This window comes from Terrapene carolina, unplaced genomic scaffold (genome assembly GCF_002925995.2).
Source record: "Terrapene carolina triunguis isolate 2854851 unplaced genomic scaffold, T_m_triunguis-2.0 Scaffold130, whole genome shotgun sequence".
In the NCBI taxonomy this organism is placed as follows: domain Eukaryota; kingdom Metazoa; phylum Chordata; order Testudines; family Emydidae; genus Terrapene; species Terrapene triunguis.
The window spans coordinates 20,691,493-20,697,408 of NW_020664481.1; positions in this window are offsets into that span (position 1 = coordinate 20,691,493).

Sequence of the window (5,916 nt, forward strand, 5' to 3'; positions counted from 1 at the left end):
ATTTTCCACCCTCCTGAGTCACCTGGCGTGATGGTGATGCCTGGTGACGTCAACAACTCCCTCCTTTGAGAATACTCAACAAGCTTTTGGCTGAGTTTTCTCATATTTTGTGGACAAGATATGATTGAGTGCTATGAAGCTGGGGTCCTCAATGAGAGGGTATGCCGGGACTTCTTTCCATCCCGCATGTGGTCGGGGGGAAACGGGAGGTAACGAGAGGAGTGTCCCTATGGCAAAGAGTACCACTGTGGCAGACCCTGGACCTGAACTCATGCTGGGCAGGTGACCCTAGGGCCTGACAATTACAATTCCCCAAATACCCACAAAATAACAATTACCAATAACAGGCAGACTAAAAGCAAAAGGGACCAGGCCACCAGGTTAGGCCGGCCCTGTGAAAACAAACACAACCAACGCTCAGAGTTCTCGCGGGGAGTACGCTGTGACTGTCCAAAGAGATCACAGGGCATTCCCAGCAGGCCTTATTGTCTTTTGAATAACAGCTTAAGTCCCAGGTCGTCGCTGGCAGTCTTCTCTGCAGGCTGGACGGTCCACCGTTCAGGAGCAGGCACTGCTTTCAGGCGAGAGTGATGAATCCAGTTCTTGTGTCCTTCGACCTTTGCTGCTGTATGGGAGACCAGCAGGACGGTGTGGGGTCCCTTCCACTTCTCTTGGAGAGGCTCGTCCTTCCAGGTCCGAACGAGTACGGAGTCACCTGGCTGCAAGGAGTGGATCGGGGCATCCAGCGGGAGAGGCTGCAAATCTTTGGTGTACCTGTGGAGAGAACAAAGAACAGCAGACAGAGAGCACATGTACTGAGATAAGAAACCACAGCCTACCTCCCACTCCCCTGCCAGAACCGGTGTACCGTTCATAGGCCATGCCCTTCCAAACATAATCTCGAAGGGACTGAGCCCTAACCTGCCCTTAGGGAGAGCGCGAATGCGGAGCAAAACAAGGGGTAGAGCATCAGGCCACTTAAGGGAAGCCTCTTGGCAGACCTTTGAGAGGTGCCGCTTAAGTGTCTGATTTGTGCGTTCCACTACCCCACTGGCCTGCGGTCGCCATGGAGTGTGGAGCTTCCAGGGGATTTGCAGGGCATCCGATATCTTCTGAACAACTTGGGATGTAAAGTGTGTTCCGTTGTCAGATTCCATCCACTGGGGGAGTCCAAAGCGAGGAATGATTTCCTTGACAAACTTAAGAGCCACCGTTTTGGCAGTGTTGTTACGACATGGGAAGGCTTCAGGCCATCCGCTGAATCGATCCACTAAAACGAGAAGGTATCTGAATCCTTGGGTCCGGGGGAACTCAGTAAAATCTATTTGCCAAACTAGTCCTGGGCCTGGGGTAGGTTCCAGAGTGGCTGGTGGCACTGACACTCCAGGTCGAGGGTTGTTCTTTTGGCAGACTAAACATTCAGCCTGCACCTGGGAGGCCAGAGGCCTAAGTCCAGAGGTTAGAAAGTATTTATTCATAAGCTGGGAAAGAGCTTCTCTACCTGCGTGGGTAGACTGATGTAGTTTCTGTAGTACTGGCCGTATTAGATTCCTTGGTAGGAGGATTTTTCCTTCCGTGGAGTGGAGCCATCCCTCCTTTTCCCGGAGCCTAAGTGTGTTGGCTAGGTTCCTCTCTTCGTGAGAGTACTGAGGGGTCGGGAGCTCCCCCACTGATGGGATGAGGGCATGCATATGGGCATCTTTAGCTTCCTGTGGTTCCAGGGTAGCAGCTCGCTTGGCCTCTCTGTCCGCCCTGGCATTACCCTTAGCCACATCTTGATCTTCTCTTTGATGAGCCTTGCAGTGTATCACTGCTACTTCTGAGGGGAGCTGTACCGCTTCTAAAAGCCGGAGAATTTGAGGCCCATGTTTAACCGGAGAACCTTGGGCTGTCAACATTCCTCTTTCCTTCCACAGACCGGCATGGGCGTGTAGTATTCCAAAGGCATATCTGGAATCAGTAAAAATGTTAACCTTTTTTCCTTTTGACAGTTCAAGTGCACGGGTTAAGGCTACCAATTCAGCCAGCTGAGCTGATGTCCCAGCAGGTAAACCCTCTGCTTCCACAGTCTTATAGAGAGATACAATAGCATAGCCTGCCCTCCTCTGTCCGTTTACAACTGTACTGCTGCCGTCAGTATACCACTCATAATCAGCATTGGGGAGGGGTTGATCTTTTAAGTCTGGGCGGCTGGAGTATTGGACATCTATGATTTCCAGACAGTCATGTTCCTGCTCCTCTGTCTCTGGTAACGGGGTGGCTGGGTTAAGGGAGGGACAGGTCTGTAGGGTAACTTCAGGATTTTCTAACAGTTTTGCTTGATACCGAGCAACCCGAGCCTGTGTAAGCCAGAGACCACCCTTAGTATCCAGCAGGGCTTGAACCATATGGGGAGTATACCCTTGCACAACTCCTCCCAGTGTCAATTTCTCAGCTTCCCCAAGGACTAGGGCAGTTGCTGCGACCGCCCTCAAACAGGCTGGCCATCCCTTTGAAACTTGATCCAGTTGTTTAGAGAAATATGCCACAGGACGCTTCCAGGCACCTAATAGCTGGGTAAGCACTCCCAGGGCCACCCCTCTCCGTTCATGCACATACAGTTGGAATGGCTTAACTAGGTCCGGCAGGCCTAGAGCTGGAGCTTCCATTAGTTTCCTTTTTAAGATTTTAAATGCCCTGTCCGCTTCTGGGGACCAGTGAAAGGGGTCATGATCCGCTCCCTTAACGCATTCATACAAGGGTTTAGCCCACAGTCCAAACTCTGGGATCCATATTCTGCAGAAGCCTGCCATGCCCAGAAATGCCCTGAGTTGTTTACGATTGCTTGGAATAGGAATTTGACAGATAGCTTCCTTTCTTTCACTTGAAAGCTGACGTTCCCCCTGCCTGATGTAAAATCCTAAATACCGTACTTCTGGGAGAGCAATCTGAGCCTTACTCTGTGCTACTCGATATCCTCTGAGTCCAACAAAGTTCAGGAGGCTCACAGTGGCTTTAAGACAAGGGATTAGACCCACAGCAGCAATCAACAAGTCATCCACATATTGCAGGAGGAGGACCCTGTCTTCATTGTCCCACTCCTCCAAGTCTCTGGCCAAAGCCTGGCCGAACAAAGTGGGGGAATTTTTAAATCCCTGGGCCAGCACGGTCCAGCAAAGCTGCTTTTTAACCCTTCTGTTGTCCTCCCACTCGAAGGAGAAAATCTCCTGAGATTGGGTGTCGACCGGAATCGTGAAGAAAGCATCCTTCAAATCTAGGACAGAAAAATGGGTATACTGCCCCCCTATAGAGGCCAACAGTGTATACGGGTTTGGAACAAGGGGGTGCAGAGTCTTAACCCGCTCATTAACCGCCCTTAGGTCCTGAACCAGCCGGTATGTGCCATTGGGCTTTCGCACGGGCAGAATGGGGGTGTTCCAAGCTGACTGGCATTCTCGTAGTACACCGCACTCTAGGAACCGATCTATAGTCTCTTGCAGTCCCTCTCTGGCTTCCCTCTTAATCGGATACTGTTTGATTCGCACTGGGCTTTTGCCTGGGAGAAGCTGAATATGAACAGGGGTCTGACGGTTTGCCTTCCCTGGGACCCCTGATGCCCATACCAGAGGAAAAACCTGCTTTTCCCACTGGCTCCATTCTGGGGCTTGCATGGCTGAGGGCTCAGTTGCAAGAGTCATTATCCAGGCATTCTCTGGGGGTAAGGTGAGGGTTATTTCATCTTGGGTGAAATGCAGGGTGGCACCTAAGCGACAAAGCAGGTCCCGTCCCAATAGAGGCGTTGGACAATCGGGGAGGTAAACCAGTTTGTGAGATAGAGTTCTGTTTCCCAAAGCACATTCCGCTGGGGCATATACTGGGCACTTGGTTCCTTTCCCTGTGGCACCCACCACAGTGAGGGAATCTGCCACAGGCAGCTGCAGGGGTTGGTTTACAGCGGTTCGTGCAGCTCCAGAGTCTATTAAAAAGTCTATGTCTGAATCTCCCACCCGCATTTTTACTTGGGGTTCCGGGGGCAGGATAGTCCGTCTCCCCTGACACCCCTATTCTTGATCCTCCGCTGCCATCATAGGGGTACCTTCCCTCTCGGGGCACTCATTTTTCCAATGTCCCTCCTTTCGGCATCTGGCACACTGGTTGCGACCCAGACGCCTTTCCTGTGAGCCAGGGCGCCCACGTCCACGTCCTCTCATTCCCCGGCCCCTTCCACCTTCCTGGAATTTTCCCTTGCCACCGGCCTGTACTGCTGCAACCATCATTTTCGCTTGCCTCTTTTCCTTTTCTTCCTCCCTAAGGCTATAAGCCCTGTTTGCAGTTTCCAGAATCTGTGCTATGGTCATGCCCATCAAATCCTCCTTTTTCTGCAGTTTCCTTTTAATATCAGGGGCTGCACGGCTGGTAAAGATACCCTTTATGATTGCCTCAGTTTCCGGTTCATCAGGGTTTGCATTAGTAGTTTGCCTGATGGTATCCCGGATACGCTGCAGAAAAGCAACCGGACTCTCTTTTGGCTCCTGTGCTAGCTCATAAGGCTTAGCCCAATTGTTATGTCGGACAGCTGAGTGTCGGAGACCATGTAATAGGAGCTCCTTGTATACAGTGAGACGCGTTTGGCCCGCAGGGTCATTAGGGTTCCACCCGGGATCTGCTAGGGGGACCTGGACTGCAACAGTAGGGACGTGATGTGGATTCAGTTCATGTCTCTTCTGTGCCTCCTCCTTTGCTTTAGACACAACCTGATTACGCTCCACCTCAGACAACAGGGTCCGCATAAGGACATTACAGTCATCCCAGTCAGGTCTACAGCTAGCCAGACACCCTTCAAAGGCTGAGATAAACTTGCTTGGGTTCGTAGAGAATTCCCCTGCCTGTGCCTTAAAAGCTGCCAGGTCCACGGGGTTAAAAGGCACATGGGTGTAAACCTGCATAGTAGTGGCTCGGCGATTGTCTGATCCAGGGCGGGCTATCCGAGTCTCAGTAAGTAATGGATAGAATCCCACCAAGGGGGCAATCTCTGGGACCTGAGAGACCCTGTCTTTATATGGTGGGGGTGTTGGAGCCGAAGGGGACACCGACTCTGCCATCACAACCGGAGGAGGGTTCTGGGGACTAACTGTAGTTACTACCGAACCTGACGGAGTCAAATTACACCTTTGCAAAAGATCTAACCTATCTCTTAACAACATAAACAACTGTACATACATATGTTCATTCCATTTACCCGCACGCTGACAAAACAAAAGCAATTGAAGGATCGTATTATAATTGAGTGATCCCTCCGGTGGCCACCTTTCCTGGTCCTCTAGCTGATATTGAGGCCAGTCTACTGTACAGAATCTTTTCAGTTTACTTTTAATCAACGGATCCGATCCAAACACTTTCCAGTTCACCAGAATGCATTCCAAGGGTGTACACCTTGCCCTGCCTGCCGTACTCTGTCCCTGCCCCATATTAGGGAGACTCTGGGCGTCCCCAAGTCAAAACAGGTAGACACTGGGAGTCCCCAGGTCAAGACAGATAAAGTCCCCACTGGACTGTTCCTACCTTATCCAAGGGTCCGGTTCTGCACCGTCGCCCTATCCACAGGACCGGTTCCCCACCGTCGCCCGCGGCCACAGCTGCTTCTCCACTACTCAAGCGCGTTGCACCGTTGTGCCCTCCGGGGTCGACCAAACCACGTCTCCGCTGAGGCCCCCGATGAAGTCACCGGTGAGCTCTGGGCGTCAGTCGTCGCCGTAGTCCGTCGGCCTCCAGGAGGGATCCGGGCAAGGCTAAATTTCAGCCTCGAGCCCCACGTTGGGCGCCAAAAACTGTTGCTGGCACAGAGGTGCCCGAGGCAAAGCAACAGGGGTTCGTTGCCCGGCGTGCTTCGCGCCAATAAACACACCAGGTGGAGAAGCAAACAAAGTTTATTTGAGA